The sequence below is a fragment of the Silene latifolia genome, chromosome 1 (genome assembly GCF_048544455.1).
Source record: "Silene latifolia isolate original U9 population chromosome 1, ASM4854445v1, whole genome shotgun sequence".
Lineage (NCBI taxonomy): Eukaryota > Viridiplantae > Streptophyta > Magnoliopsida > Caryophyllales > Caryophyllaceae > Silene > Silene latifolia.
In genome coordinates, this window is record NC_133526.1 from 1,974,109 (window position 1) to 1,980,995 (window position 6,887).

Sequence of the window (6,887 nt, forward strand, 5' to 3'; positions counted from 1 at the left end):
GATAAAAATTATAAAAATTTGATATTCATAATATATTTATACTAAGACAATTTAAACAAGATCTTAGTCATATATCAAAGATTCACTTCACTTATGAATAGTGCCCAAAAAGTAAATATATAAAATTCAATGGAAGGAAAAAAGTATAATTTTTTATCGCTGATGCAAAAAAATTGTTACGAAGTATATAAGAATCCAATTATCATTGACGAGGTAAAAAAAAATTTGTGTATCGTTAATAAATACACTCTGTACTCTTAATAGCACTCTTAATAGAAGACAATTTTCTCATTAACAACACCAAATGCATTACTAAAAATTAGTTTTATAGAACAACTAGTTTTAAACCCGTACAAAATTGTACGGGTATATATTTGGACCAATATTAATGTTTTTGGATGTATATTTGTTTTTGCATTTCTATTATACTTATCTAGTTGGTCTAAATCTACGATATACATAATTTATGTTTAAATTTGTTACAAACACGTGTTCACATACACTGGTTTATAAGGAAATAACGTAATCTACTCTTGTAAATAAAAGTTGCATACATAAAAAACTTTACATCCGGATAAAAGAAATATAATCTAATATAATCAACTTTAACATATATATGTAATTCATTTGCGTTTTATGTTCGATCCCGTATATAAATGTTATTCCTTCTTGAAATTATGTAATTTTATTATTATGTAATTTTGTTTTAAAAATTATGTAATTCAATTTCATTTACTCGCATTTGTAATTCATTTTGCGTATATGTTATTAATTTTATTTACACGGAATGTATAAAATTATTTCATAATATTAATTCATAAAAAAATTTCATAATATTATTTCATAGAATTTGTTGTAAGACGGAATTTATCGCATGTTTGAAAAGACAGAAATCTAAAGAAATAAATACATTGCACACTCACGGATCCCACCATAACATGAATTTACAAAACAAAAAAAAAACTGCATTAATGACGTGGCGCGCCGAGGATTGAGTATTGTCTTTTGTATTAATATAGATAAGATTAGATTAAAATGATTTTTTTCGGTATCAAGCGTAACCGTTATAAATTTAGGAATTACAATGGATAGAATCTAGTTAGGATCCTATAGGATCCAAATCCAGATGCGTAAGTCCTATAGTGAATCCAGATCCGGCTCATATCCACAGGGTCTGTAATTCTCAGATACACATCCTGATCCACAAGATCTGGACTATTCAGGTAATACTTGCTTTTTGACACTACTCATAAATATGCAACTCATAAAACAGATCGGTGCCCGCACAAAAAAAAAAAAAAAAAAAAAAAAAAAAAAAAAAAACAGCATAGAAGGTGTTTTATACAAATGAACATTACAAAACGTTCAAATCAACGCGTAAAAAACACGTACTAGAATAAACCATTCACAAATTCTTATTTCAGACTGTCATATCCGTTTGAAATTGTCAGACGGATACTTCCTCTCACAAAAAACTCATTTAGGGTGTGAGTGGGAAAACACATGGGGGTGTCCCACCACCCATGTGTTTTTCACTTGTGAGAGGTTTTATTGCGGTCTGAAATAAGACGGTTTGAAGCAAGACGGACCGTAAACCATTAGTCCATCTTTCCATCAAATCCCCAATGTTGACAATGAAGGTCCTGTAAATGCAATTGCGGTGTTACAGAATCCCAAAGCAAATCATATACACCAATAATCAACAACAATTTCAGGAAATGGCGCCATATTTATTTTTTTTGAGAGAAAAAAACAATTTATTAATAGAACGTCATAAGGTGAATTATAATCGAAAACAAATCTAATGAAAATAAAAAAAAGTAATTTTATAATAAATTAGGGATCTCAAAATAGCATCTGACCAGCTCGTCCTATTATCGTTATCTTCATGTAACTTTTGAGGGGATCCTTCGTTTGATTTATGAGATAAAATTTAAAATTTACTCTGACTGGTTCCAAAGATCGTTGACAAATTACTTTTACCCTTTGAAAGAACACGCTGCAAACCATCAACGAACTACTCTTGACTATATTACTGATGAAACTAACCCCACGAATAAATGGAAAAACCCCGAAATAAGGAACGGAAAAACGATTCTCATCCTAAGGGAGACTTTTATTGAATAGAAAATAGATATGCATATTATTGATTGAAATTTGAAATAATTTTGGGGCTTACCATCGATCGATTTGATAATTGATGGGAGCTCCTTGTATAATATGATGGACGCTAGGTTTTTTTAGAGAGAGTTTTTTTTTTGAGAGAGAAAAACCCTTGCTCCGTATTTCTTACTCGTATATTTGATAATCTACTACTAGTTGAAATGGCGCGATATTTTAGTTCTGCAATAACAGCCAACTGAGACAGTATTCACCAAACCTGCAATTTTATTTTCCGGTTTAAAACTCACCCCTTGATATGATGAACATCCTCCCAAACGCGAGGATGACAGTCTTTTTCCCGGCAGACCTACAGAAACAAGGTAGAAAAAGTGAGTATGATTCTCATGTTAAAAAAATACTTGATCATAAAAAATTTGACTACTCGTAACGTACCTGGAGCCCAGGAACACCGTCAGTTGCAAGTAAGGTGATCATTCAGAAATCAGAATGAGCAGAGGCACCTAAAACTTCTTCAGAGCAGCAACTCGAGTCACCTGATTGAAGATAAGACGTTTTAGTGAATCGGTGATGCTAAAAACAATTCCAATTGTTTTGTGCAGGTATTCTTTTGAGGAACATAAAATAATCCACACAACAATTGAATCAATGTCACTGAAATACTGTCAACTATAACTATTGTCAATTCTGTTTCGTGCAATTCAATTTCCTAACAGTAATGAGCCATTTTTATCCATTTCAATAAACTCGAAATCTAAAGACTACTATGGCTATTGCATCGAAGCACGACTGCCTAACATTTGAACTCGGAACTTATTACGTAACACCCTTGTAAGTCTTAACCACTAGACTAAACCCGTAAAGTTAAATAACTAGAATAATTAATTAATTAATTAATTGAGAGAAAAGGTATAATTAGAAAGTTGATCTTGCGAATTGTTGCAGCGGTAGAACGGCGGTCAACGCAAGTTAAGTCAATGATGGGCAGATTGATCATTTCAGCCTTCTCTTCTGTTTTCTCTCTGCCTGTATTGCTACAAAATTGAGTCAAAAAAATATCCCATTGTTCTTAAAAATAACAACAATAGATAAAAAAATATCTAGTTTTTTATACTTAAAATGGGATTCAATCCTTCGTGGGCATCTTTTTTCCGCTTTTTCGCAACAGTTGTAGAGGTGGTATTCACGTCAACATTTTCTTTGTCCGGACAAGTTGTGATATTATGGCCCGACTTTTTACAAAGTTTACAGCTTCTAACTTGTTTTTGTGCAACTTCCTTGCCACCCACTTCTCGTCTATTACGTTGCTCCTTAGAAGATTCAACAATTTTTGTATCCGGAAAACCTTCTCGATGGCAAAAAAAATCTCTCCTAATCCTTTTCTCTTTTTTATTTGCAAATCGGCCTTTACGAATTGAAAACCCGTTCTTTCTAGCAAAGTTTTCATAAAATCGATAGGCCTCTTCTTCGCTTAGAAAACATTGACCAATAAAAGGTTCAAAAGAATTATCATTAGCATTTCTATCTTCGCTGTCATTGAGCAAATCCATCCCATAATTTTGAAACTCACATATTTCTTCCTCCGGAACATTGTTCAAGTCAATAACATTACCTATATTCGGCCTACATAAGCAAATTATATCAAACTATTAGAAATTTAATTTTGTTATCCGAATTCATCGACTCGAGCAATTGGATGAATTTTATATAAAAAAATCTTTTTCCGTCTGTACGTACACACAATCACACATATATGACATTAGATCTAACAACACTACGTTAAACTAACTAGCATAAGAACTCCAAATGAAAATAAATTTTAGTACATAACCAATAAAATAGGTACCTTGCATTAGAATATTGTGTTGTATCGGAAATAATTATGTTGCAATCCATTAGCCTGGTACTAGTTGATGATGAAAAAATCTTCAAACTATAGGATAACAAAATATGGAGGAGGCTTATACGTTATTAGTGGAGGAACAAAATATTGAGAAAATATGTAATATTTGATTGGAGAGAGAAAGAATTGTTTAATTAAGGCAATTAAAGGAATGTAATCATAAAAATTATAGGATAACAAAATTAGATGCTTAACCTATGCCAAAACCAACTATTGACATGGGCAAATTATATCCTGCTCCCAGGAGTATGGAGCAGGATACTCCCATAGAAGTTATAGGAAGATTAAAAATAAATAAAAAACAAAACAAAAAAAATAACAGCTACCCAGTACATGTTTTCAAGTCATGTTTCATTATACGTTTCTTCTTCTTTTTAAAATTACTCAATTTCTCAACTTTAAAATTATATCAGATTAATTAAATTCATAATTTTCATCTAGTCGTTTTGAAATTTTTCAAGTTCATAATTCATAATCATCAAATTAAGCACCATATTCACTAAACTCAAATGAATATAATAGGGTCATAGGGTGAATATGACTCATATTCATTACATTAAACTATGATATTCATTAAACTCAAAATGAATATAATAGTGTCATGTGGTGAATATGACACTACGCAATACATATTCATCAAATTATGTTATCATATTCACTAAACTCAAAATGAATATAGTAATTTCATATGGTGAATATCATAATACATAACACATGTTCATTAAATTACACTATCATGTTCACTAAACTCAAAATGAATATAATATCGTAATATGATGAATATCTCACTAGGTAACACATATTCATCAAACTAAATTACCATATTCACTAAATTGAAAGTGAATATGATAATTCCATATGATTAATCACACCCTTGAAATCACAAATCTACAACAACGAATGATGAGAGAAAAAAATAAAACTTCAATTCAATTAATACACTTACCTGTTTAGTAGATAATCATTCAAAACGTAAATCTATGATTACAATACTAATAGGTTGGATGGAAATTAAATTTTATGTATAATTCTTTTGATAAGTATGGAAGATCTAGGTTTGAAATTGGAGGAAGAAGAGTTTATGTTAAACGTAGAACTGATAACTGCTTAAAAAAGTGGGTTTTTATCTTTTAATTTTTGTAGAAAGTGGATTTTTATCTTTTAATTTTTGTTTATTTTATTTTTTAACTAGTAGGAGTAGGAAACACCCTACACCTGGGTGTAGGGTATAAGGATTGATTAACATGTGCCCATTGGGCACATGTTAGAAAAACCGTAATAATAATAATAATCAATACATATATATAAAGCAGGAACTTTTCGAGCGATATTAGAGAGTCTAAATTTTTTAGAATTTCTAACAAGAGTAGATTTCGAAACAAATTTAATAAAATTATCCTAATAAAAGTAGATTTCTTAATATTTAATAAAATTACCCTAATACAAGTAGATTAAACAGTACATCTATCTATCTATATTAATAAAGGAAACTTTTTCTTAACATAACATATTTATTATTTTTATTTTCTGCTAAATATTTTGTTATTAGATTTGTGAAATTTTTTAGCATCTTATTATTTGTTATTGTTTGTATTTTCATTGTACGACTTTATTACAATAATATTGATATTGATCAACACCTGAATTTAATCGTGCCAAATTATTTGCAGGTTTAACGATAGTTTGATACGGTGAGTCGGTGATGATAGCTTTGGAATTATTATTGTACTAACTATGAGTAAACAGGTATTTCTAAAATTTACGGTTCACAAATTTATTTAGTTATTTATTGGCGTCATACAATACAATTTCTTTACGTTTTAATACTCATATATTACAGTCAGTCATTAATGTCGATGACAGAGTTCTATTCAATCTATAAAATTAAGAGAAATAAAATTAATGTCAGATTATTGCAATCTTAAAACTAGAAGGAACTTTTTTTTTGCTTTTGGGTCTATATTTTAGTAACACTTTCTCCAATTCTTCGAATATGGTGGATGAGTAAACTAATTTTATTGAGAATATATTGTTGCTTTTAATTGCTTCCTTTTTATGACTATTACAGAGTACAATATAACCAATTTGTAAAAGTAGTTTATAATTTTATTTTATTTCATATTACAATTTAAAAGATCATAAATATTTTTTCAAAAAGTATCTAACTTTGTGCAAACTACTCTCAAGTCTCAAACAACAAAAGAATCCGACTACAATCTTAACTACACTATAAAACTCAGAGAATTGTATTGTTAGCAAACCAATGTTAAGAGTTGTACACAAATCAAGTGTTTTCTCAAGTTAAAATGTTGAATCTTAGCGGCGCTAGATTTAGTTTTAAGCAATATGAAGAAAATAACTTTGTAAGTATAATGATCAAGTTTATTAGATAAGTAGTAGAATTCTAAAACTAATTAATTTTCTCTTTGATAAAGCCAAATTGCTATTGTCCGCTCGCCGCTAAAACATAAATGGAAATTGAAAGGGGATTTTAAATCAATGTTTGGAGTGATTCATTCTTGATTGTTAATGCGGGAGAAGTGGAATATTTAGAGCAAACGAAGTAGCTAAATCATTTTTAATACGTACACTTGAGTAAGAGTAGTAGCAAACGAAGTGGCTAATTCAGATTTAATACACTATGGAATTAAACGAACTAACGCAATATGATAGTAATTCTCATTATCAATAACTCAATTTGGATATATGACTTCCGCGTCATCAGTATTGCAAGTACATTACACTTTACTCGCCTTTCCGTAGTTATTTTAGTTCTATATTGATTTTTTTTATCTCACGAAGCGCGCACATAGTCGCATTACAATACAGGGAAATGAAGATTCGAATCTGGGACGTATTGGCC

The 6,887-nt window shown here is 29.9% G+C and overlaps 1 long non-coding RNA gene across 1 annotated transcript; it reads right to left on the minus strand.

Moving 5' to 3' along the window:
- Positions 1–3,156: 3,156 nt before the first annotated feature.
- On the minus strand, positions 3,157–4,050 carry LOC141592319 (uncharacterized). The gene is made up of 2 exons (XR_012521109.1): positions 3,968–4,050; positions 3,157–3,744 (listed from the first exon to the last, which is right to left on the minus strand). It is a non-coding gene; the product is annotated as an uncharacterized LOC141592319 (long non-coding RNA).
- Between the last annotated feature and the right edge of the window lie 2,837 nt (positions 4,051–6,887).